A 26,986-nucleotide genomic window follows, 5' to 3' on the forward strand; every position below is an offset into this window, starting at 1 on the left:
TATATATATATCCAAAAGGAATTACGCACAGCCATCAGCAGCGTAAAAACCGACCACACCAGCATGTTCAAGGATCTTTATTTCCAGGCAAGGTAATATTCACAAGCAGGACAGCATAACGCGTTTCGAGGTCAGTTACCTCTTAATCATATGCATGGTTTCAGGGGTGGGTTCGTTAGTCTTTTCAAACGTGGCTAAAACACTGACCCTCGAGGGACAACTGTCCATTAATTTAAAGAGGCAGTCCTTTTAGATAATTTTCCGAGTATTGTTCGAGTTTAAGGATAAGAGTACCCATTTTCATTCTTTTATAGTGCTTAATGCAAAAAGTCACTTCAAATGTTATTCGGTTTACCTTAACTCTTTCTTCTCCCAATGAACTCCTTTGTTCGGACTACAAGGTCCACAATGCCTCTTGCTGCATACTCAGCGTTACTCTTTGCTCCAGTGTTGATTTTGGTAAACAATCCACAGTATCATTCACAGCCAGATGCTGCACGCTTTCAATCGGTCGAATTAGTTATTCATTTTATCCGATGGCCGGAGCGACACTGGAACAGGTTACAACCACTCCAGATTCCAACCTTTTCTTGCTTGCCTTCATGGAATAAGTTGCCTCTACATGTTGTGCTTGAGGAAGTCCTTTAGGCAAACTCTAGCTGTCTCAAAAATTCACTTCCATGGAGAGGCGGGCCTCTTAACGTGGCCCCTCCATTCAGCCTTTTCCGTAATCAATGTTCCAGCCGGCGGGCGCTTTTTAATTTGTTTCTCACAAAAACACCAAGGATCTGACAGGAAAAGCGCCACTACCTTACGAGTCGGGGTCGGTTACGGGATGTGTCAGACACCCCAGAAAATCCAAAAGGAATTACGCACAGCCATCAGCAGCGTAAAAACCGACCACACCAGCATGTTCAAGGATCACCTATGATTATATATATATATATATCTATATATATATAGATATATATATATTTATATATATATATATATATATATATATATATAGATATATATATATATGCCAAACATACAGTTCAAATCCTCAAGAACCGCTCCTCAATTAAGGACACTCCAGTCATTCTTCGTAGTCCCATTGCCATATTTTAATCATAGCGTTCACATATGCCAAGTCAACAAACGCGTTTTGGTGTTGCCGCCTCACTCTGCTGTAATGTGTAGGTGAAGGTGTAATGCAAAAAAAATAAGAAATAAACTGGTTCTGGATACCAGGCTGGATGTGCCGCGTTCTGTTAATTTGAGCCCAGTGGAAGCCGGGTGATATCAGCATGGGAATTGGCTTGATGGTGAGACAGACTGAGCCTCATTCACTCAGTCTGGTGAGACAGACTGAGTGAGGATATATATATATATGTGATGTCATGAGTGATGTAATATGTGACGTCATCAGCAGTGCATTACACGCGCAAGTTATAGTGAGTCCAACTAACTATAACGTGGAATTTCATTGGTTTTATATCAGTAAAATTTCCAGCTAACTATAACTGGTGTCAAACCTATGGTTTTTTCAGTGAATTTCATAGGTTTTGTAAATGCTACTTCCTAACTATAACGTGTGTAAAACCTATGGTTTTTTCAGTGAATTTCATAGGTTTTTAAAATGCTAATTCAGAAATATCTCATGTATACAACCTATACTTTTGTCAATAAAGTTCTGGCAATATTTTTTTCAGAAACAAGCCGTTTTCTTCACTGTTCAAGTTGCATAGAGACTCCTTGTAAAGCGATACAGAATTAGAAAGTCTGTACCTTGCCTTTTTTTCAACGCATTAAAATTTGCCTGTAAATAAAAATAGCCTTTCTAAACTTTCGTGCACGACCCGGTGTGCGCACTCTCGGCAACAGTTCTCAATAAAATGGATAGCGCATTTCCAGGCTTTCGTGCGCGACCAACTGCGCGCACCCGCCTATATATTTCGGGAAAACTTTGCAATCTGAACTTATTGAATTTCTTCATAGACCCATCAAACAACTTATAATACGTCAAAGAGACTAAACCTAGGCTTCTTTTTTAATATTATGAAAATTTTCATTAAATGGAGCCGAATGTCTTTTTAAACTTTCGTGTGTGACCGAATGTACACACCTTGGTATTTTAAAAAAAAATATAAAAGGTTTTATACTTTAACAATTGTATGCTTGAATCGAGCTCAGAAGATATATTAAATCCGGATATGTTTGGATTTACTCCTTTTCACGTTTTGAAACTTCGCTGAATTAGACCGCTACTTCCAAATGGCGTACGTGGCCAGATACTATCACCGCGTACACGTCCTGAGACGCGCATGTGAAGTCATGTGACTTGAAAACAACACTTTCAATTGGTTCTTAGTAGTTTCTATTCTGCAATTTACACGGAGGACTCCACCCACTCCTCTCACTATCTTTTCTACTCTCAAAAGAGAACAACGTTCAACACCCTTCGGAAGACTTTGCTGAAATGGCTGCCGCCCCGCATTCATCTTCCGAATCTGAAGGAAATGAGTGACTACCTTTAAAAAGAAAAAAGGTATCTTTTATTTGGCAATTTCTCACTTATCCTGAAGAACAAAAGAAAGTGAATGCGTCAAAAGTTACCTGCACGATATGCAATTCGGTTCTCTCAAGAGGAAATCCAAGAAAAAAATATTCCTTTTCCATACATACCATGGTGCGGCATGTCAAACAAGTGCACCCTGTGGAATTTGCACAGGCATCGACAAGAGCCCTGGCCACGCTATTACCATCACAGGTGGCCAGCACATCTTCTGGTGGACGACCTGTATCTCCATCGAGTGCTGTGATGGACTTGAGACCATATCTTGCAAAGGTGCACATGAAATGCAACGAGTGTGGAGAAATTCTTCTGTACGGAGAGCAGAGCCTCATTCTTACTAAACTAAAAATTGAGAGTCATAAATGCCCCGAGAAAAGATACATTTCTTCATTTCATTTTGATCCTGTGTCACACATGAAAATGTTGTTGCAAGTTAAAAAAATCAAAAACTGCATGACACTGTTCCTGTCAAGGTAGCATAGCTGGCGGCCTAGGGGTGGAGGACCGTTGTGCAAATACCCCGGGGAGGACTCTGGATATGCTTGGTCCCTGAGATTCTTAGATGTCACTGCCTTCCACAAATGGCATAAGTCCTGGATGTTCGGTGCCATACTTGAGGGTTTGACCTAAAGACACGTCCTGCGGTGCCCTGGTCCAAAATCAAACAACATAACACTTGTTTAAAAAAAAAAAAAGTTCTTTTCAGAACTAACTCATTGTACCAAAAACAGCTCCAGGAGCATTTTATAAAGGGGGTTTATCTCCCCTTTTTTGGCTTTCGTTCGTGCGCGACCGTGTGCGCGCACCCGCCTATATATTTCGGGAAAACTTCGCGATTGCAACTTATTAAATTTCTTCATAGACCCATCAAAGAACTTATACTACGTCAAAGACAGTAAACCTAGGCTTCTTTTTTATTATTATGAAAATTTTCATTAAATAGAGCCGAATGTCTTTTTAAACTTTCGTGTGTGACCGAATGTACACACCTTGATATTTAAAAAAAATATATAAAAGGTTTTATACTTTAACAATTGTATGCTTGATTCCAGCTCAGAAGATATATTAAATCCGGATATATTTGGATTTACTCCTTTTCACGTTTTGAAACTTCGCTGAATTAGACCGCTACTTCCAAATGGCGTACGTGACCAGATACTATCACCGCGTACACGTCCTGAGACGCGCATGTGAAGTCATGTGACTTCACAACAACACTTCCAAATGGTTCTTAGTAGTTTCTATTCTGCAATTTACACGAAGCACTCCACCCACTTCTCTCACATCTCTACCCTGTTATCTGCAATTGTGAACATCAAAAGGAGCTGCGCTACGCCCCTGTAAGAGGCCTCACTCCCACTGCTGCAACGGCTTGGCAGTCCTCCAGATGCACAGGAACAGCCCCTCCGATCCATTGAAGTTCTCTGTCGTGAGAGGCCTCACTCCCACTGCTGCAACGGCTTGGCAGTCCTCCAGATGCACAGGAACAGCCCCTCCGATCCATTGAAGTTCTGTGTCGGTCTCAATGCCACTTACGAAATGAAAATAAGCACTGAAGAATATTTATGCTGTAGCAGGAGGAGTACTACATGCTTGCAGAATGCATTCTATTACCTATAAAAAAGTGAAACACCCATGCTACAATCATATAGAATACTTCCTCTAAAGAAGCCTGTGAATAACTTTCGAACATCAGGTTAACCTTTTTTTACTCTGTCATCATTGTTAAAGATAAGTATTTACAATACTATATTAAACAATGCCATGATTTTTCCTTTTTAATTTTAAAAATCTTGCAATCTTTCACAAACCCAATACTCATGGCTTCTTTTTCGTGACAAAAATCTTGCAATATTACATACCTACATAGAATAACAGAAAAAACATAAAACTACAAAGGCCAAACAGTCTACTAAACGCGGATTTGTAACCTATGGGGCAGATTCATGTTAACTACTTCATACCCAGATATGCACCAGTTAATGTGCACCACAGTATGGTAGTGCTCTGTTACCCATGATGTGCCACATTTGAAATGTGGCGCACCATGGTACAAAAACACCATACATGCGTAACACATCTGTGCTCAAAAACTAATACATTGCTAGAGTTGCATCGCAACTGTGATGCAGCTCCAGCAAGGCTCACCAATGCACTATATTCACAATGCTACGTCAATACCTACGCCTGCTTCAAGCACATGCACTGTTTTGAAACAGCATGGGCCTGAAAGTCACTGAGTGAAATATCATACATTACAGTCAGCCACTTTCAAGACGCATTCCTTCAGAGGAACACTTACCGGTTATTAGAGGTAGATCGTCCGACTCCACCGGAGGAGACCCCTAATAAAAAAGACATATATAAAATGCGGACTAGCCACTGTATTGTGCTAGCAAACTTTAACTTAAAAATCGTTAGAAAAAACAAAAGGAATCGAGCAAAATTAGTAGGCCACTGATAGGATCTCTTTTTCACCTCGCTAAAATAGAAACATTAGGAACAACCCCTCATGAGAAATATGAAACTAGTGAGAGAAACCGAGCTCTACGCCATGATGGCTGCAAGATAGCTCGGCTCCGCCGCCCACCCCGCCCAAAATAACGACAAACCCTATACAAATATTATAAATAAATACAACACACCAGCAAAGTAACAGGGTAAAACGTTTTATTAAATAACTATTTACATGGCAGCCTGCTGCAACATCGATCCAAATGCATGACACTGTTCCTGTCAAGGTAGCATAGCTGGCGGCCTAGGGGTGGAGGACCGTTGTGCAAATACCCCGGGAAAGACTCTGCATATGCTTGGTCCCTGAGATTCTTCGATGTCACTGCCTTCCATAAATGTCATAAGTCCTGGATGTTGGGTGCCATAGTTCAGGGTTTCACCTAAAGACACGTCCTGCGGTGCCCTGGTCCAACCATCACATATACCTGCGCCAGGAGACGGCGTGGGGTGCACTGGAAGGGAGAGGCGGCGCGAACGAGCCTCCCCCACCTCCCCAGGTGGAGGTTTCTCAGCTACACCCCTAAAGACACGTCCTGCGGTGCCCTGGTCCAACCATCACATATACCTGCGCCAGGAGACGGCGTGGGGTGCACTGGAAGGGAGAGGCGGCGCGAACGAGCCTCCCCCACCTCCCCAGGTGGAGGTTTCTCAGCTGCACCCCAGCACTTCACTCGACATAGGCGGCCGGCTCCCAGGGTCCGGCGGAACTTTTAGCCTTTTGGTGACTCTTCCATTCTGGACCTTGTCCCACAATCCGTTTGACCTGAAGACACGTCCTGCGGTGCCCTGGTCCAACCATCACATATACCTGCGCCAGGAGACGGCGTGGGGTGCACTGGAAGGGAGAGGCGGCGCGAACGAGCCTCCCCCACCTCCCCAGGTGGAGGTTTCTCAGCTGCACCCCAGCACTTCACTCGACATAGGCGGCCGGCTCCCAGGGTCCGGCGGAACTTTTAGCCTTTTGGTGACTCTTCCATTCTGGACCTTGTCCCACAATCCGTTTGACCTGAAGACACGTCCTGCGGTGCCCTGGTCCAACCATCACATATACCTGCGCCAGGAGACGGCGTGGGGTGCACTGGAAGGGAGGGGCGGCGCGAACGAGCCTCCCCCACCTCCCCAAGTGGAGGTTTCTCAGCTGCACCCCAGCGCTTCACTCGACAAGATGAGTTGCGCCCGCTCCTGCGGCACAGTGCCTCCCTCGGCCAGCTGAATTACGCCTGCTCTTGCTATTACAGCGTCTCACCCGCCATCCGGCTGAATTGCACCCACTCTTCCGGTACAGCGACATGCGGCTGCCACGGAGCTCAGGAAATGGCGGTCGGCTCCACAGACTTGGGCCTGGCCTGCAAGGATGGCTCTGGACAACCCTGGAACTCGGACGCTTGACTGCTACGGCATGGGCCCTATTCCCAAAAGCGTCCCCTCAGCCTTGAAGATACTACAAGAGTCACCGGGGCCCCCGACTCCCGCACACTTCCGGTGGGCAGCTTCTGCCATGATTGCTCGCAAAATGGCCACGACGTAGCCACGGGGTGCTCTCATGCTGATGCCAGCTTCAGTCTGAAACATCCAGAAACACTGTAGTATCGCGTTGTCGCGTAATACGTCATATGACGCGCCGCGTTAGCGCATCCGGTGCGCGAAGCGCAGCTTCCCGGAAACGATCCGGGGCGCGGCGCGAAGCGCGTAACGTAAGCATAACAGGTCATGTGACTTGTTAATAAAACTTTTCATTGGTTCATTTCACTTTTGGTTTCCTAATGATGTAAGGCTAGGTCATGTGACCTAAAAGTAACACTTTTCATTGGTTTAGAACTAAACCACACCTCCTCAGGTGGTGGTTGAGCAAGAGGTGCCCCCCCCCACCTTCATGTTGCCTGATTCGGCCAGCTCAATCGATCGAGCATGAGACTCTGTTGTGATCTGAAGAACAGCTGCCTGCGGTGCCTCACAGAACCGCTTAATGAAGGCCCCCGAGGGGCGGTGTGGTGGCGCGGACTGGGAGGGGCCGCTTATCTCCTACCCCGTCCCCAAGTCTCGCTTGGCCAGCTGAGTTCCGATCACTCTTGCGGCCTACGACATGGAGAGGCCGAGGCGTTGACTAGGCGGGACCTCCGGCCGCAACCACAGCGCCAACGATCGCTGCTGACGGAGGGGAGCCTTGCCGGTGAGAGCCACTGATCTAAAGAACCGCTGCCTGCGATGCCTCCCTGAACAGCTTAACGGAGGCCCCCGAGGGACGGTGTGGTAGCGCGGACTGGGATGGGGCGCTTGGCTCCTGCGCCCTCCCCAAGTCTCGCTCGGCCAGCTGAGTTTCGCCCACTCTTGCGGCCTACGACATGGAGAGGCCGGGGCATTGTGGATCAGTATGAGCAAATTGATCTCAGTCTTGTTGCCCTGGTGTGGCCTGAGATCGCCCCCGACATAAGCGGCCGGCTCCCGGGGTCCGGCGGAACTTTTAGCCTTTTGGTGACTCTTGTCTTCTGGACCTTGTCCCACAATCCGTTTGACCTGAACACACGTCCTGCGGTGCCCTCGCAATGCGGCCTGGTCCCTGAATGTGTGCAGGGGGACGGTATTGATTGGATCAAGATGGCGGCTTCACACAAAGCTGACTCAAGTGTTGCTGCTGATGCTATGCAGACAAAAACTGGTTTTCAGTTTGTACATTCTTCAGGCTTTTTCTTCATAAATGTAACAATATGAGACTCACTAGGAGAACGGCCATTTATGTTTCCTTTCAAAATGCTGCCAACAATATTTTCTGAATTGAAGACACCATCTGAGATCGCCCCCGACATAGGCGGCCGGCCCCCGGGGTCCGGCGGGACTTTTAGCCTTTTGGTGACTCTTGTCTTCAGGACCTTGTCCCACAATCCGTTTGACCTGAAGACACGTCCTGCGGTGCCCTCGCAATGCGGCCTGGTCCCTGAATGTGTGCAGGGGGACGGTATTGATTGGATCAAGATGGCGGCTTCACACAAAGCTGACTCAAGTGTTGCTGCTGATGCTATGCAGACAAAAACTGGTTTTCAGTTTGTACATTCTTCAGGCTTTTTCTTCATAAATGTAACAATATGAGACTCACTAGGAGAACGGCCGTTTATCTTTCCTTTCAAAATGCTGCCAACAATATTTTCTGAATGGAAGACACCATCTGAGATCGCCCCCGACAAAGGCGGCCGGCCCCCGGGGTCCGGCGGGACTTTTAGCCTTTTGGTGACTCTTGTCTTCTGGACCTTGTCCCACAATCCGTTTGACCTGAAGACACGTCCTGCGGTGCCCTCGCAATGCGGCCTGGTCCCTGAATGTGTGCAGGGGGACGGTATTGATTGGATCAAGATGGCGGCTTCACACAAAGCTGACTCAAGTGTTGCTGCTGATGCTATGCAGACAAAAACTGGTTTTCAGTTTGTACATTCTTCAGGCTTTTTCTTCATAAATGTAACAATGTGAGACTCACTAGGAGAACGGCCGTTTATCTTTCCTTTCAAAATGCTGCCAACAATATTTTCTGAATGGAAGACACCATCTTGTAGCATAAAGGGCTGCGTCAAGAGTGGTTTTGCCCAGAATGTCTTGTTTTCTAGTGCTCGTAATGACGAAGCCAGAACTGTCGAAAGGGATTCTGGTCCTGCCGCTACTTATTGGACACATTGAACTATACTCTGGTCCTGCCTGACCTCGACCAAAATGGCGCCAGTATGGGAGCAAATTGCAACTCCTTATGACGTTCTAGTTACTTAGCCTTGACGTTATGGGGGATGTATGCGGTCTTTATGCACATTGCGGGCGGGGAAGGGTACTGACTAGGAATAGGGACAACCCTATTGATGTCGATTTTTCATTATTGATTATTGTATTAATAAAGCTTCGAAATAATGTTACCCATGATACTCGCCCATGGTATGCGTATTGACGATTTTATTGTAACTGATCCTGTTATACTTTCAATTAAAAAATCAACCTTCACTGATCCTGCAACCGTTTGTCACGTTTAGTTTTTTCAATTAAATGGCTCGCTTGTTACATACTCCTATACCCCTGGCTTTTGAAAGACACCATCTTGTAGAATAAAAGGCTGCGTCAAGGATGGTATTGCCCAGAATGTCTTGTATTCTAGTGCTCGTAATAACGAAGCCAGAACTGCCTTGGTATATTCCAATATATGCCAAAGACAGAAATGGAATTAGTCCAATCAACATTGTGCACAAATTGAGAAAGCAAGGAGACATGTTAATAAATCTGTTTCTGCTTTCCTCAGAGATTATAGCATGGGTTCTATTTACCACAACAACTTGCGTTACCACATGCAAGACATCTATAGGACAGATGGTGTTAATTTCACGGATGAGGGAAACAGAATCTTCCTCTGCAACATCAGACTCTGCATCGGTACTTACTTATAAATGCAGAAAAAACTCAATTAACACAAGGGCTCTTTTCAGAGCCACCTTATATCAAAGCACTCAAACTTCTGATTTATCTCCATTTTCACACTCTTGTAAATAGGTGAGCGCGCCCGGGTGCGTGCACCCCGCAACTTTAAAAAAAATATATATATATATATTTTCGCGTTTAAGGGCCTTACTGCACACCCTGAGAGAACCTATGCAGCAAAACAATCTCTACCTTCTCCCCTTTCCATGTTCCAACGCTTTGAAATGACAATATATTTACTCGCAGTGACAAAATGTCGGTCAACACTTCCTGATTTCCTTCGAATCGAACGTTAACAGACGTCACGCAGCAAAAAAAATTCCGCTCGCGCGCAGCCGCTTGAGTACGCGCACCCGTCCGCGCTTACAGATATATAATTGACTTTAACTTTAATTTTCTCATCAACTACTGAACGGATTTACACCATTCCAAAAAAAGCGTAATCTGCGAGCCGGACTCTACAGTTTTGCCAAATTTCTTATAAATCCATTCAGCCATTCGACCTGTAGCCGTGTCTAAACGTCCTATGGAAAATAACATGGAGAAAACACGTTTTGGGACCCCCCTTTTATCTCAGCCCCCACTTCACCAATCCCCCCCAAACTTTCAGGGAAGGAGCGCAGCAGACCGAGCCATCTTCTTTGAGAAATTCGCAAAGATTCATCCACCAGGGCCAAAGTTAATCCAAATAGAATGTTGAGGATTTCCTATGGAAACTAGGTCCTAACTATAACTACCTACTGGCGACCGCCAGTAGGTAATATATATATATATATATATATATATATATACACATATATATATATATATATATATATATATATATATATATATATATGTACATGGCCGCAGTTGTGACCCACTGGCGGTGCCGGCGCTCAATTCTTGGCGTGGTGCGTATTTTCTACGGCTGGGTCAGTCGTTAATTATTTTTGCTGTTCCATAAGGGAAATGAAAACGCACACACTCGTCTTGGTGATTAATTACAGGGGTTCATTTTCCCCCTTAACCCAACGCGTTTCGCTTCACATGAAGCTTGCTCACGGGATCTTGAGCTAATTTACAAGTCCTTCTTTTAACACTTTGGTGCTGGTCACTTCCTGTATTTTCTACAGATGCATTCTGGTTAGTGTAGTATCCACTACACTTTCCTCATCAGGATGTTCAAAGTATGTGTCCTGTGATTTAATAAAAGAGAGTGCACTTTTGTGAATTGCAGATATAACTATAATTGATAGAGCAAGAATTTGCATATTACGCGACTTGCTCGAGTCATGAACCTCGAATCTGTTATAACCCGGTAATCCAATTTGTATGTTGTACTAATTTCCCTTTATTTTTGAATGCGCGTGTATCTTAGTGATGCTTGCCTATGTATTTTACTACTACGAATAACCCTTGTCCATAATATGGTCGCTGTTTTGGATTTTGCTTCTGCGCATGCGTTAGACATACTCACGTGATGAGACGTAATTGCAATTCTGGAGGGAAAGGGTGCGCATGCATAATAGCCATAAAATGGCCGCTTCTGTATTAACGTGGTGAAGCTCGTGCAGTTGCTCTCGTGTTATTGTGTGTTGCTCTAATCTATAACTGCATAGTATATTTTTAAAATGATAAACCTGAAGTACAAAATCATGATATGTAGTACATTATTTATTTCTATGTTTTAATCCGTTTTCGCTTACTTTTTTATGTATCCTCGGCATGGAGGGGTGATGGGGTGCTTGGGAGTCCATTTTGGAGTGCAGTACTGCGCAGGACCAGAAGTGGCGAGGTCGCATTGACACAGCGCCAAGAGAAAGTCGCTGCCAAGACGTGCCTGGGAAGATGCACCTTCACCCAGCCAGAGAAGCTGAAATGTGTTACATTATTAACAATCTATTTCTTTCTATTGTATTCAGTGCGACTTCTCATGGGAACCCCAATCTTGCTAGGCGGTACCCTAGAATGTAAATTAGGCCTTAGAAAAGTCTGTTCTGATTGGTGTGTTAACCTAGCCTACTTTGGGACCAATCGAAATTGGGGATTCTGACACTTTGCAACATTTGGGGGTGGTACACTGACCCAAAACAGTATATCTAGCCTAGGTTCAGCTAGAGAAATTGTCCGACTTGTATGAATAGCTGACCTGTCACTGACCCAACGCACTCAATAGGTGACTGAATTCACAGAGCGCTGCGGAGCACTCTATCCGAATCTGACCATAGACTCTAAGGTTTTACTAAACCTTAAGTGCTGGCGGAGCACTTTGCTGGGGAGTTCGCTAACTCAATCGGGGTTCTGACTGATAGCTGCAGAGAGGGTGGAGCGCAGGCGTTGCTTCCGAACTGCGGGTGCTGGTCGTATCCTGGTGGTCCTGTCCTGATCCTAATCTGGGTTTCCTGTCCGGTCCTGGGGTGTCCAGTCTGCACCTGCTGTCCCGTTGATGACTGTGCTTCCTGGGGGTATCTCCTGTCCCTAACTGACCCGTGGCCAGGGTTGGTTTTCACACCAGTCTAGGTAAATATCTTGCTGAAACTCTAAACTGCACCTTTCTATTTTCCTGTCTTTGCTTCAATAAAGACATACCTTTGCATATGTTACATTTTCCATGCTTTCCGCAACCATTGCATATCCTAAAGTCATAGCGTGTTCCTATGTTACCCTACCTTTTCGAAATCATTTTCTCCATTGCAGTTTGCAATTTTCTGATGTGGTCTATAATTTTCTCTTATAAAATTGACTGAAGTACTTTACTAGAATTATAGCGTGTTCCACTTTTCACCCTTACTAGAACTGTTTAGGATTCCTAATTTCCCATTCATATTCATGAAATACGTTTCCCATAGTATAAATTTTTACTTGTATAACCTTGCCCATCCAATTTTTAGCGTGTTTCCTGTCTCACTATTTCTAGAAATCTAAATGATTGCCCTTACACTGTTCCTTTATGGTTATATGCTTTTCGTCATCTTGATTATTGACTGCCTTTTAACTGTAAGCCCAAATGCTCTCGGAAATTGATTACTAAGATAAAATTCTTAAAACTTCCCAGTTGCCCGTGGTCATTTGATAAATATCAAAGTTATTTAAAGTTGGGTTTGTATTTTTCCTGCCTTTCCTTTTACAGCTAGCTCCCTGACCCATCGTGGTCATAGGTATCCGTAACGGTGGATGGTAAGTCGGGTACACTAGAAACAATCGAAAGGACTCATGGTTATTGGTAGTAGATTGTGAGGTCATCTGATCAATGTATATGATGAATTAAAGTATATGGGCCCGAAACCTAAGTGGTGAAATTATTGGTCGGGTGACCTACGATCTCTATCAGTAATTTACTGGTAGCACAGAGGATGGTTAGGGAATAGTTAAAGGTTAGGTAGGACTAGTTAAACTAACTAAGTTGGATACTGCTAAGTAACGAACCTTATTGCTGCTACGAGGGTAGGCAGTTCAGGTGATTTGATCACTCACTTGGAATGTTTGCTTTGAAATATTATGAAATGTTTTTAATTTGTTATTCTTGTTATTATATTGATATATGTACTAATCCATTCGTTTGTAAAACGTCTTCTATGTTGTTGGAAATCCCCGGGGAATTGAATAGCGAGTGGTGAAGAGAATCCACTTGCTTTGAGGTCACTGGCCCAAGGAAAGCTGGTGCAGGTTAGGCAGAACTGGAAGCACTAACTAGGGTTTTCTAAATGTATGTTTGAATAAATGTTAGCAACGAGGTTCATTGGCAAAATTCCTATTGTGGCATAACCTAGTGAGGGTCACACCGGAAAAGTAGCAGGTTCATCGGAGCTTGGGTGAAAGCAAAGGGGCTCGCTGGTGAAACTTTAGACTTGGATATATCCCGGAAAGGTGGATGAGTCTAGGGAAGTAGCAGGTTCTCCAATGCTAGTGTGAAGGATAGGCAGAAGAGATCTATCCGTAGTGTGTGAAAAGTAAATGGAAGTACTTTACTTGCAGTGAAACAAAATTCTTTCCTGTCTAGACACTTGAGTACAGTGGCGAATGTGTATTTGTTGTAAAATAACCGAGCACTAGCTCTTTAGAAAGAAAGAAAGTTTCCGTTACCCTGTAGAGGAGGGAGTCAGTTGCGAAGCTGCTCTGACGTCACTCTGTGCCGCGCTGGGATTGGTAGACGCAGCGGGTGTGTAGCGGAGCTGGAATTGTAAAGGAGGGGTGAGTGCCGAAGCGTGAGAACTGTCTCGCGAAAAGGCCGCGCACCCATTGGTCGAAATTATTTGAAACCGTGCATTTCATTAGTTGCACGAAAATAAAAGACGCACTTGGATTGGAAGTGATTTTGTAAACAAAAGTCACTCGTAGGAATCGTATGTGGCATTCATATAGACCGCATACTCGACCTGATCCACGGCATATGGGATTTGAGAACGATCAGTGGAAAGGTGTTAAAAACGACATAATGTACGGAAATAAGAGAAAATTGTCCCTGGTAAACAAAGTAAAGAATTATTTCAAAAAGGACAAGCCGATTAAAACTAGAGAAGGTGTTGTCATACCACCACCCAACACTCCCGCATCTTTCATGATGTTCGATAAAGGGTACAACACATGTGTATGGTTGAAAAACTGGGCGGAATACACGAAAGATGATGGAGTATTGGCTTTTCCGTTAGATGGGACATTTAACAGCAGGATTCTATTTAATTTAAGAACCCGAATGAACGATTTACATCCCAGACCTAGATTAATGCAGTACGAAGCCCTAGAAGAATGGGAGATTGAGGCTTTTGAAAGGGATAAGCCCCGAATGGATAAAGGGTTAACTAAATTTTATCCAAAGTTGAAGCAGGAAGCCCGAGCCAAAAAGATGAAACAGTGGAGACAAAATATGATTGTAGAAGGACTGTTTCAAATGATGCCAGTGGGTGGCCCTCCTACAGGGGAGAAAAAGACAGAAAAAACATTGGGTGCCCATTGGGGAGTCGGATGATGAATTATTAGACGATATGTTTATAAGAAGTCCACCTCCTTATAATGAAGGACATCGACCTTGCATTGAAGGGGATAATTCTCGAAGACTTCATCTCCAGGATGAGGCCAGATCTGCCAGGGTAGGAGGGGGTTGCCTCATACCTCCCTATACAGAGAGTTTAGGTCCCGTAGATACAAGAGATATTTATCCAAGAATACCCGCTAGTGGGGATGTAAGATACTCCCGTGAAAGCGATTCTTTCTTGAGACCTCCCTACGAAGGTGAGGCGAGACCATCAGGTTCAGGAATACCGTTCTTACAGCCTCTATATGAAAAGGAACCAAGATCCCTAGGTACAGGAAGTTTGTTCCCAAGACCTAATTATGGTGAAGGACCAAGTGAGACACATCCCACTGCCCCGAGTTATGCTCCCACTCTGACCCCGCAGGTGTTACATGACAAATCCTTAGAGAGATTATTGGAAGAAAAGGAGCGAGAAGCTCTAGCAAAACAGAGAGCAGAGATAGTTCAGAAAATCTCCCAGTTAAACACCAGTCCTGAAGCCTTGACAATCCCAGTAACTATTGGACCAGTGGTTCCGTTGTATGGGGACCGACAAGAGAGTCCAAAACCTCCAGTCATTACCCCAGTCATAGCACAACCCAGAACAGAACCCTTAATCGTAGATGACCAGACAAGCGAGTGCGAGTCTGAAGTCTCACTATTGGATCTGCCCATTAGGAATACAGGAAAAAGGATGCAGAAAAGACATAATCCTTTCAATATGACGGAGATTCAAATGGAATCGACTTCGGGTACTAAAAGTGTCACACTAGTTACACCTGAGGAAATTGAAAGGTGGAGTCAAGAATTAGAAAAACAAACTCCGCAGACGAAACCCTTAGATCTCTACAAATTGAGAGTAGAAATAGAAGAATTAATGGCAGGAAATGTAGGATTAGACAGATTAAATACCTACTCTGAGGAAGAACTGTTGTTTATTTGCAAAAGTCTTACCCGCAATGCCCGAGTACTACATGAAAAATTGACAGACATTGCTGCTAGCATGGGAATAGATATTTCTAAATCGAAACCCTTGCAGAAACCATACAGAGCAGATTTTTCAGACAAAGATTTGGAAAACCTGAATGTGTCAGGGAAGAAGGCACAGGTCAAAGAATTGCTGACAGTACTGCAGAAATGGGGAGATGTAGAAAGATGGAAAGCCAGGTGGGCCAAAAAGAAAGATGAGGCTAGATCCAAACAAGCGACCCCAGAATTCGTTCTAAAAGAAGCTGACCAACCAGAACAGTTATACCCTATGCGTGAAGTGCCAGGGGGAAAATATGTACATGTTCCATGGTCCAGACAGGATATTGTATCCTTTACCAATGATTTTCAAAAATTACGAGAGAAGCCTGTGGATTGGTACAGGCAAGTGGAAAGGTTTGTAAAGGTGCAAAAATGCCTGTGGAAAGATTTGGATGGGTTCTTCGATATTGTGGTCCCGGTAGACTTATGGACCGAGTGTAAAATAGCCATAGCTTGGCCTAGTGAGGAATACCCGAGGGACTCTAAAACAGGGGAACCCTCTAAAGAAGTGATGAAAAAATATGAACAAGTAATTCAACATCTAAAGCTAAAAGTGCCTGCAAAGGAAACTGATTGGACCAAGATAGATAGAACCACGCAGGAAAGGGACGAGACTGTACACTCCTTTTATGAAAGACTGTTACAGGTGTTCAAAACATACAGTGGTATAGATAACATCGAGATGAAGGACATGACCCATTTTATTTACAGGTTTGTAAACGGTTTAAGACCCGAAATTTGTCAGTGGATAAAAGATAATAAAATCTGTTGGCAGTCTAAGAAAATGGATGAGGTCCTACGGTACGCAAAGTACTGTGAGGACGAGATGGCAGAAAAGCAAAAGGCTTTGAAGGAGAAAGTTATGTGGGCACAGGTAAAATTAGCTGAACAGCAAGAAAAGCAATTGAATAAGTTAAATAAGACTACTCAGAACCAAGACCCAGGGGGTGGGGGAAAGCCCCGAGCAAAAATGAGCAGAGAGGAAGCTAAAAAGATATTTCCCTGCCACCAGTGCGGAGAAATTGGACATCGGCGAGAAGAGTGTCCGTATTTACAGCATGATAATACCCAAAACCCTGATTTAATTCCACAGACGCAGAATGAAAAACCAAGAAAGACCCAGCAGCAGGTAAAATTGCCCCGAGCGCCAAAACCTAATTTTAAGGGAAAATCACCGCAGGGTGACGACGTAGAGATCTGGGGAGGCACTGAGAACAGAAATGCAGCAACTTCGCAGTATTTGTTAAATGACACCTTTTTCTGTGACAACCAGTACTGACGGGGCCTGAGAGGGGAGGACAAGGAGTGTGTACTTGGCGCCTCCTTGCCGGTAGACCAGTCAGGGCCATACATTGAAGGAAAGGTTGATGGAAATGATGTCACCTTTCTGTTGGACACTGGTGCTACCCGTTCTTCTGTGAGAACAGCAGACGTTCCGAACCTATCCCTCTCGGGAGAAGCAATCCAGGTAGTAGGTGTGTCTAATCAATTGATTAGTACCCCAGTTACTGAGCCCATGGAAATTTCGATAGGGAACTTTAAAGAAATGCACAGATTTGTTGTCTGTGACACCAGTCCAGTGAACTTACTGGGACGTGATTTGCTGTGCAAAATGAACTGTACCATCTTTTGCACACCAAAAGGCGTCGAAATACAGACACCAGATGAAGATGGCATCTATAAATTAATGTTAATCAGACCTGACTCAGAAATTAAACGAATAACTATACAAGACTTACCTGAAGAACTTCAACAGACAGTGAAACCAGAAGTATGGGACTTTACTGGAAAAGATGTAGGATTAATGGCAAATGTAGATCCCATACAAATAGCCACGAAAGAAAATGCAGTTTACCCTAATACCAAGCTCTACAGGATGAGTGCCGAAGTAAGAGCAGGAGTTGCCATTGAAATACAGAAATTACTAGAAGCAAACATCATACAAGAAGTGATGAGCAGCCCGTGTAATTCCCCCATAATTGGAATCAAGAAACCTAGTGGCAAGTACAGAGTAGTGCAGGACCTGAGAAAGGTAAACAAAATTGTGGTTCCTTGCTGTCCTATTGTCCCGAACCCAGCAGTGATCCTATATCAGATTCCCTGGGATGCTGAATGGTTCACTGTGATTGACTTGTGTCATGCATTCTTTTCGATCCCATTGCATCCAGACAGCAAATTTATTTTCTCATTTGCTTTCAACAGTCACGTGTATGTTTGGAATCGTGTCCCCCAGGGGTACACAGAAAGCCCCTCTATCTTTAATCAGATCTTGAAAAAAATGCCTTGAATCTTTAGTCTTACCTGGAAAGTCTGTGCTGGTACAATATATTGACGATCTCTTAGTGGCGTCCAGAAGTCATAGGGATTGCGTGATTGACACCATTGCCCTACTGAATCACCTAGGTGAAAAGGGACATAAAGTGGCCCCCGAAAAATTGCAGTTCTGTTCAAAATCGGTGAAATATCTGGGGCACCAGATAGAAAAGGGAATCAGAAAAGTCACCTCAGAGAGAGTCAGAATAATTCAAAAGATGCAGTTACCCCGTACTCAGAAAGAAGTCAGAATGTTCCTTGGAGTAGTAGGTTACTGCAGGCAATGGATTGTGGGATTCGCAGTCCTAGCCAAGCCTTTGATAAAGATGACAAAGAAAGGTGCAGAGGACCCAGTGGAATGGGATAATGAGAGCTTAACAGCATTTACTAAGTTACGAGATTGTCTGTGTACAGCCCCTGCTTTAGGGATGCCTGACTATTCTAAGGAGTTTGCCCTGTTCTGTGACACACGTGATAATTGTGCATTGTCAGTCCTAACTCAGGAGCATGGCTTGACCAGACGACCCGTGGCATATTTCTCTGCCACTTTGGATCCAGTGGCTGCTGGATTACCTGGGTGTCTGAAAGCAGTAGCTGCAACTTGCACGAGTTTAGAACAGAGTGAATCCATTGTAATGGGACATCCTGTCACTGTATATGTTCCTCATGCAGTTGTAATTTAGCTGACCCGAACCAAGACTCAGTACCTCACCCCTAGTCGGCTGACTAAATACGAGAGGATTCTCGTGGGTGCTGCAAATGTAGTCATCACTCGGTGTAATATTTTGAACCCAGCCACTCTACTCCCTGACTCAATGGTAATGGAAGCCGAGGGAGAGAATGAGCATGACTGCATTAACCTGACAGAATTCAGTACTAAACCTCGCCCAGACATTAAGGAAACACCTTTGCCTGTACATGATGAGGAGTTCTTTGTGGATGGCTCATGTATGAGACACAAACTTGGAGGCCTAAGCGCTGCTTATGCTGTAGTCACCTTAGACAGCATTAAAGAAGCATCATGTTTATTTGGAATAAAGTCTGCACAAGTAGCCAAATTGATAGCATTGATAAGAGCTAGTAAAATTGGGAAAAACCAAAGAATAACAGTGTACACTGACAGTCAGTACTGTTATGGGGTTGTGTATGACTTTGGCCAATTATGGCTACAAAGAGAATTCCTGACTTCATCAGGTACCCCCATTCGAAATGGAAAGGTTGTACAAGACCTTTTAGAGGCAATCCAATTACCAAAAGAATTGGCAGTGGTCAAGTGTGTTGCTCATAAAAAGGGCCTTGACCCTGTATCTTTGGGAAATGATTTTGCTGATCAGGTGGCAAAACAATGTGCTAAGGATCGCATGTCAATAAATATCAAACTGGGAGGGACTGGAAACAGCTGCCAACTTATGGTGTTTGAAGAAATGCCTACCTGGGATGAGGTGAGAGAGTGGCAGCATGCTGTGCCATCGGAAGTGAGAGAGAAGTGGAGGAAACTTGGTTGGATGGTGTCATTGTGGGCCCAAATGGTATGCCTGTGTTACCTAGGCATCTACTTGCCACTATGGCCAGACTGATACATGGAAATTCACACACTGGTAGGGATGCCATGGTTCTGGTGTTTCAACAGACCTGGTATAACCCGAAGTTCAGGAAGGTAGCAGAATCACTCTGCCAGAGGTGCTTGACGTGTCAACAGTTCAACGCTGGCAAAAGAACAGTAGTTGAACTGGGAAAAATTGGGAAATCAGGGGGTCCCTTTGTAAGAATTCGTATTGACTTCATCACCATGCCTCGTTGTGAGGGAAAAAGATATGTCCTTGTCATTGTCTGCCTGTTTTCAAAATGGGTGGAAGCTTACCCTGCCAAACAGAGTGACGCCATAACCGTAGCCAAACTGTTACTGAAAGAATTGATACCTAGGCTCGGGGTTCCAGTCACTATTGAATCAGATAGAGGCAGACATTTTCAGAATGAGGTAATCGCTCAGCTCTGTAAAGCATTTGGAATCACACAAAAGCTGCACTGTGCACATCGTCCAGAGGCTTCTGGAGTAGTAGAGCAAATAAATGGCACTATAAAATCGAGGTTGGCAAAAATGTGTGACTCTACTGGCATGAATTGGATTACTGCCTTGCCTCTTGTTCTGATGGGACTCAGAAGTATTCCAGACCGGAAAACAGGCCTGAGCCCCCATGAAATCCTAATGGGAAGAGTGATGAGACAAGCATGGGTACCAGGATACAAACTGTTAAGCATTACTGATGATTTGGTACTTGAGTACTGCAAGCAACTGGTTGACCAAGTGCGTTCTATCTCTCGCCAGATTGGGGAAGACGCCGTCGCCAACCCGACAACTCCAGTTCACAAATTGGTTCCTGGTGACTGGGTTAGAATCAAGAAGCATACTCGTTCGAGTTGCCTTGCACCGAGGTGGGGAGAAAAGCGCCAGATAATACTGGTGACCACGACAGGGGTGAAGTGTGCAGGCGTTCCCAAGTGGATCCATGCCAGCCATACACAGAAGGTAATTCTGGACAAAGAACCTGGAGCTGAAGGTTGTCCAGCTGAGGGGTCTGCAAACGTCGGTCCTGAAGTAGCTGATAACGAACAGCCGAGCACCAGCCAAGAAGATTGGATACCTATAATCGACCTAACTGAAGACCCAATCAGAACAAGAGAGCGAACCTACGAAGACAGAGAGTGGAATAGAGAGGTCGAGATAGGCACAGGCGAAGACCCTCAGATCATTGAGATTCACGTCAAGTCTGAGGACGAAGAGGAAGGTCAGACAGGGACAGAACAGGTGATTGACACACCTCCACTAACTCCTGAAATCGAAAAGGGACAGATTAGAACTAGTGTAAAAGTTCGAGCAGAAGAAAATCAAGGGATCGAAGTGCTTGAACAGGATCAGATAGAACTAGAAGAACGTGTTCAGGACATAGAAACAGAGACATTCGAAAGCCAAAACCAAAATTCACCTGAACCAGGCCAGCTTAGTAACCAGGCAGAAGAAATAGATACAAGACCTGGGACTAGTCAGACAGGAATGGAAGAGACAGAAGCAGAAGTGCCACAGACAAACGATAATAAAAGAACGTTAGAAGAAAGCCAAAACACAGTGCCAACTAAAAGACTCAAGAAAAAGAAACATATCGAACCAAGATACATTAAAAGACTGAGACTGAGAATAAAAACAGTAGAAGAAAAGCTTGCAGAAAGAAGGAAAAGTCCCCGAATTGCAGAACAAACTGGAGAAAGCTCCAAAAGAAGAAGTGATCGAATAAAAAGACTGAACGAAAAATACCAAGATCCTGAATGGACATTTTTAATTTTGGAGGATTTTGAGGATCTTGATATAACTGACGAAAGTGACGGAGAACCGATTGCTGATCAGTCTACAGAAGAAGAAGACGAATTAACCTGAAGTTGCGCAGAGTAAGCTAACTGTGCAAAGTTACAAAGAGGGGTTGAGAAATCTTCTTCTGAGCGAAAATGTCTGATTCAAACGTGAATGGAAGGCCTAGACGCAGTTGTTGCAAAACATGCTGCAAAGTATGTATATGTAGTATAGCTATAGTGATAATAATTTGGATAGGACTAACAGTTTTCATCCCTTATATGGTACGCAAAAATACTAATATTGACCCTACTCAGACTGTGACTACTGACACTGAAGAACTGACGACACGAAGTGTAGAAAGACGTGAAAAAGCACTCAGACAAACAAAACGAGACTTAGAAGCATCAGATGAGGAAGGACTGCATTATCATGGAGTTAGAAACCAGACACAGTTAAATGTTTTCGCTAATCTTTTAGTACACTATGTAGAAACTATGGAAATAGAAGACTGCTATGTCTGCATGAAGCTACCTACTTCTGTAGCTGAAGGCGTGACTTATCATCACCTACCTTTGACCTATGGAATTTCCTGTAGCATTTTAGCTAGTTTATTTTACAAAAGAGGACCATTACAGTATTACTATTCTAATTCAGACGTGATATTTTCTGAACTTCCTATACGTGGAAATCTGAATCCTGGACATACCAAAAGTGACGTTACACGTTATATGGGAGAATACTTTCTGACTATAGGCTTGAATGAAGCACACAGAGATAACTTGACCTGTTCATTACATGAACAAGAAAAAATGTTTTTAAACATGGCAGAGAAAAGAAGGGAGAGTTTCCAAAGAAAGGCAAATGATAAGAGACAGAAAACTCCTAAATGGGCTGAAAACATGGAAAGCACCTCAAATGGTGGGAGTGGTCCTGCTTTGTTGCTGGATTTCGAAAGGAAAGGGAAACTCTGTCTTCACCGCGAGAAGACTAGTTATTATAATAACATTTTCATTGGTTCCAGTCAATGTGAACACAATTACAAGGTAATTGGAGGTTGGGGTTTCAAAAATGGGTCAGAACCTGTGTTTCCCGGAATTTATTATATATGTGGAGACAAGGCTTATTTCAAATTGCCGGATCACTGGTATGGAAGCTGCTACTTTGGCATTGTTTTCCCGAAAATATACCATGTGAAAGAAATTGCTGGAAACAATGAAAACACTAATGGCTTAGTGCGTAGTAAAAGAGAAAGCGTAGGAGAAATAATGGGTAGTATTTTTAGTGCACTGATACCTGGAGTGGGAGTGGTTCTGAATACACACAGAATTTGCAAATTATCCACAATAGTGGATGTGTTGTCTACTGACACAGCTCATGGATTCCTGCTGGTTAATACCGAAATGGTTGCGATCAGATCAATGGTTTTGCAGAACAGACTTGCGCTTGATACATTATTAGCAAAAGAGGGCGGAGTCTGCCGGATGCTGAAGGCGCAACATTGTTGCACTTACATACCGGACAAAAGTGTACAGCTCAAAAGGTATGTGAAAAACATTACTAATTTGGAAAAGGAACTCAAACCACTGGAGGTTGACAGTGCCTGGAAGAGACTGGTCGATGGTCTCTCCAATGTAGGTCATTGGTTTGCTAGCTTAGGTAAAAGGTTATTGTTTAAGGTACTGATGCCAATTGGAGTGATAGGTTTTATCCTATTTCTCATATTGTCTGTTGTAAATGTCACTAACACACAAAGAAGTACCCAGTGAATGCGAGAGGTGTGAAAAGAAGTGTGGATGAACTCGAATTGGAAGAAATGAATAATCAGATTTACAAAAGGGTGAAAAATTCTCACCCTACCAAAGATGCGAAAGAAAAATTGAATCGCCTGTTGGAAGAGATAGAGTTGTACAAAGTGTGAAAGAAAAGTAGGCAACTGGTTCCGTTATTTGTGATGATAGTAAATATCATCAAAGAGGGGATTGATAGAGCAAGAATTTGCATATTACGCGACTTGCTCGAGTCATGAACCTCAAATCTGTTATAACCCGGTAATCCAATTTGTATGTTGTACTAATTTCCCTTTATTTTTGAATGCGCGTGTATCTTAGTGATGCTTGCCTATGTATTTTACTAATACGAATAACCCTTGTCCATAATATGGTCGCTGTTTTGGATTTTGCTTCTGCGCATGCGTTAGACATGCGTTAGACATATTCACGTGATGAGACGTAATTGCAATTCTGGAGGGAAAGGGTGCGCATGCGTAATAGCCATAAAATGGCCGCTTCTGTATTAACGTGGTGAAGCTCGTGCAGTTGCTCTCGTGTCATTGTGTGTTGCTCTAATCTATAACTGCATAGTATATTTTTAAAATGATAAACCTGAAGTACAAAATCATGATATGTAGTACATTCATTTATTTCTATGTTTTAATCCGTTTTCGCTTACTTTTTTATGTATCCTCGGCATGGAGGGGTGATGGGGTGCTTGGGAGTCCATTTTGGATTGCAGTACTGCGCAGGACAAGAAGTGGCGAGGTGGCATTGACACAGCGCCAAGAGAAAGTCGCTGCCAAGACGTGCCTGGGAAGATGCACCTTCACCCAGCCAGAGAAGCTGAAATGTGTTACATTATTAACAATGTATTTCTTTCTATTGTATTCAGTGCGACTTCTCATGGGAACCCCAATCTTGCTAGGCGGTACTCTAGAATGTAAATTAGGCCTTAGAAAAGTCTGTTCTGATTGGTGTGTTAATCTAGCCTACTTTGGGACCAATCGAAATTGGGGATTCTGACACTTTGCAACATTTGGGGGTGGTACACTGACCCAAAACAGTATATCTAGCCTAGGTTCAGCTAGAGAAATTGTCCGACTTGTCTGAATAGCTGACCTGTCACTGACCCAACGCACTCAATAGGTGACTGAATTCACAGAGCGCTGCGGAGCACTCTATCCGAATCTGACCATAGACTCTAAGGTTTTACTAAACCTTAAGTGCTGGTGGAGCACTTTGCTGGGGAGTTCGCTAACCCAATCGGGGTTCTGACTGATGGCTGCAGAGAGGGTGGAGCGCAGGCGTTGCTTCCGAACTGCGGGTGCTGGTCGTATCCTGGTGGTCCTGTCCTGATCCTAATCTGGGTTTCCTGTCCGGTCCTGGGGTGTCCAGTCTGCACCTGCTGTCCCGTTGATGACTGTCCTTCCTGGGGGTATCTCCTGTCCCTAACTGACCCGTGGCCAGGGTTGGTTTTCACACCAGTCTAGGTAAATATCTTGCTGAAACTCTAAACTGCACCTTTCTATTTTCCTGTCTTTGCTTCAATAAAGACATACCTTTGCATATGTTAAATTTTCCATGCTTTCCGCAACCATTGCATATCCTAAAGTCATTTGCATTTAATTTCATAGCGTGTTCCTATGTTACCCTACCTTTTCGAAATCATTTTCTCCATTGCAGTTTGCAATTTTCTGATGTGGTCTATAATTTTCTCTTATAAAATTGACTGAAGTACTTTACTAGAATTATAGCGTGTTCCACTTTTCACCCTTACTAGAACTGTTTCGGATTCCTAATTTCCCATTCATATTCATGAAATACGTTTCCCATAGTATAAATTTTTACTTGTATAACCTTGCCCATCCAATTTTTAGCGTGTTTCCTGTCTCACTATTTCTAGAAATCTAAATGATTGCCCTTACACTGTTCCTTTATGGTTATATGCTTTTCGTCATCTTGATTATTGACTGCCTTTTAACTGTAAGCCCAAATGCTCTCGGAAATTGATTACTAAGATAAAATTCTTAAAACTTCCCAGTTGTCCGTGGTCATTTGATAAATATCAAAGTTATTTAAAGTTGGGTTTGTATTTTTCCTGCCTTTCCTTTTACAGCTAGCTCCCTGACCCATCGTGGTCATAGGTATCCGTAACGGTGGATGGTAAGTCGGGTACACTAGAAACAATCGAAAGGACTCATGGTTATTGGTAGTAGATTGTGAGGTCATCTGATCAATGTATATGATGAATTAAAGTATATGGGCCCGAAACCTAAGTGGTGAAATTATTGGTCGGGTGACCTACGATCTCTATCAGTAAATTACTGATAGAGATCGTAGGTCACCCGACCAATAATTTCCTCTTTGGTGAGAATGTTAAATAATTAAATCTCTCTGGTGAGATGCAATTAGATTAGTCTCATTGCGTGGGTCCGGCTGTTTGTTCAAACTCAAAACTTAGTTCATTCCCCTCTAGTGGGCCAATAATTACAGAGTTTTAGGGTCTTGGTGCATTTAATTCTTGACTTCTTGTTTTATTAAAGATGTACATACAGCCTCGGCTCAAGAGTCCTGAAATGTATAATGTGTTTCGACTCCTTTCTCCTCAGTTTTTTTAGACGATCACCTCCCCTTTCTGTGATGGGTATCTGTTCTATGGCGCAGTATTTGAGTAGTTCCCAGTTGCTGTTACGGAATTGTTCCATATGTTTTGCCACAGCATTGGATCGATCTTTATTGGTCGTTGCTCTTGTGTGCTCATGGATTCGTTTTGGCTTCAAAGGTTGTGCTGCCGATATATCTCTTCTGGCACGGACATTCTATTAAATACACTACATGTGTGCTCTTGCAAGTCAGGTGCTGGTGTATAATCCATTTTGTGCCGTATCTAACTTGAATCTCTTTCGTTGTCATTGCAATTTTGCACACTTTGCAGTGTCTGCAAGGAAAAAAGCCTTCTCGTTGTAGCCAATTATTCCTTGGTGTTTCCTTGTAGTGGCTATTGACCAATTGATCTCCCAAATTCCTTGTTCTTCTGTACGTGATGTTCGGATGGTCACCTATGATTAGTGCCAACGTTGGATCTGATTTAAGGATGGGCCAGTGTTTTTGTATGATTTTCGATAGCTTGTTATTTTCAGCACTGTGAGTTGTAATCAGTCTTATTGTTTCTGTTTCCTCTTTCTCTTGTTTTACTTTATGGAGAATCTCCTTCCTATCCTGTGTTAGAACTCTTTGTAGACTTTGTTCCACTACTTTTTTAGGGTATCCTCTTGTTAGGAACCTTTTACTTGCATTATTGCTGTGTAGTTGGAATTCTTATATATATATATATATATCCTCACTCAGTTTGTCTCACCAGACTGAGTGAATGAGGCTATATATATCCATGAGATCAAACCCACTCAGTCTGTCTCACCATCAAGCCAATTCCCATGCTGATATCACCCGGCTTCCACTGGGCTCAAATTAACAGAACGCGGCACATCCAGCCTGGTATCCAGAACCGGTTTATTTCTTTTTTTTTTGTTGCATTACACCAAGTGCATCATAGCAAACAAGTGGCCTGCGCGTTTCGTCAGTAGCCTTCCATTGTGTATCTGTATATATATATAGATACACATACAGAGGGGGGTATATTTATATGTCCTCTCACCCTTTTGTCCTAATGCTATGTCTGGCCTGTCCCGGTTTTTGCTTTTCTAAATCTGGTCTCCCTAGCTCCCTCCTACAGCTCTGCACAAGGTTAAGGTCCCTGAACCCTCCTACTGAGGTAACATGCATCGGTGTTCGTGTGGTTGGAGTGTATGCCATTTATTGCAGTATTATCCTTGTACCTGTGTTTGGTACTCTTTGTAACATGCACACGCCACTTTTCTCTTGTAACACACTGTTTGCTACTTCTCACATTTTGTTTGCTTTTGTTACTTGCACAAGTGCCACCATTGCCTACGTAACGTTTGTTCTTGTGCCTCAGTGTCTAGCATATATTGCAGTATATTACCTCTAATTGTACTTTG

The 26,986-nt window shown here is 43.5% G+C and overlaps 1 protein-coding gene across 2 annotated transcripts in view; it reads left to right on the forward strand.

Annotated features, from left to right (window-relative positions):
* LOC144770555 (protein lin-7 homolog B) overlaps positions 1 to 26,986 on the forward strand; it is a 493,355-nt gene that overhangs the window by 351,100 nt on the left and 115,269 nt on the right. The gene's annotated exons all lie outside the window — the stretch shown is intronic.

This window comes from Lissotriton helveticus, chromosome 7 (genome assembly GCF_964261635.1).
Source record: "Lissotriton helveticus chromosome 7, aLisHel1.1, whole genome shotgun sequence".
NCBI lineage: Eukaryota > Metazoa > Chordata > Amphibia > Caudata > Salamandridae > Lissotriton > Lissotriton helveticus.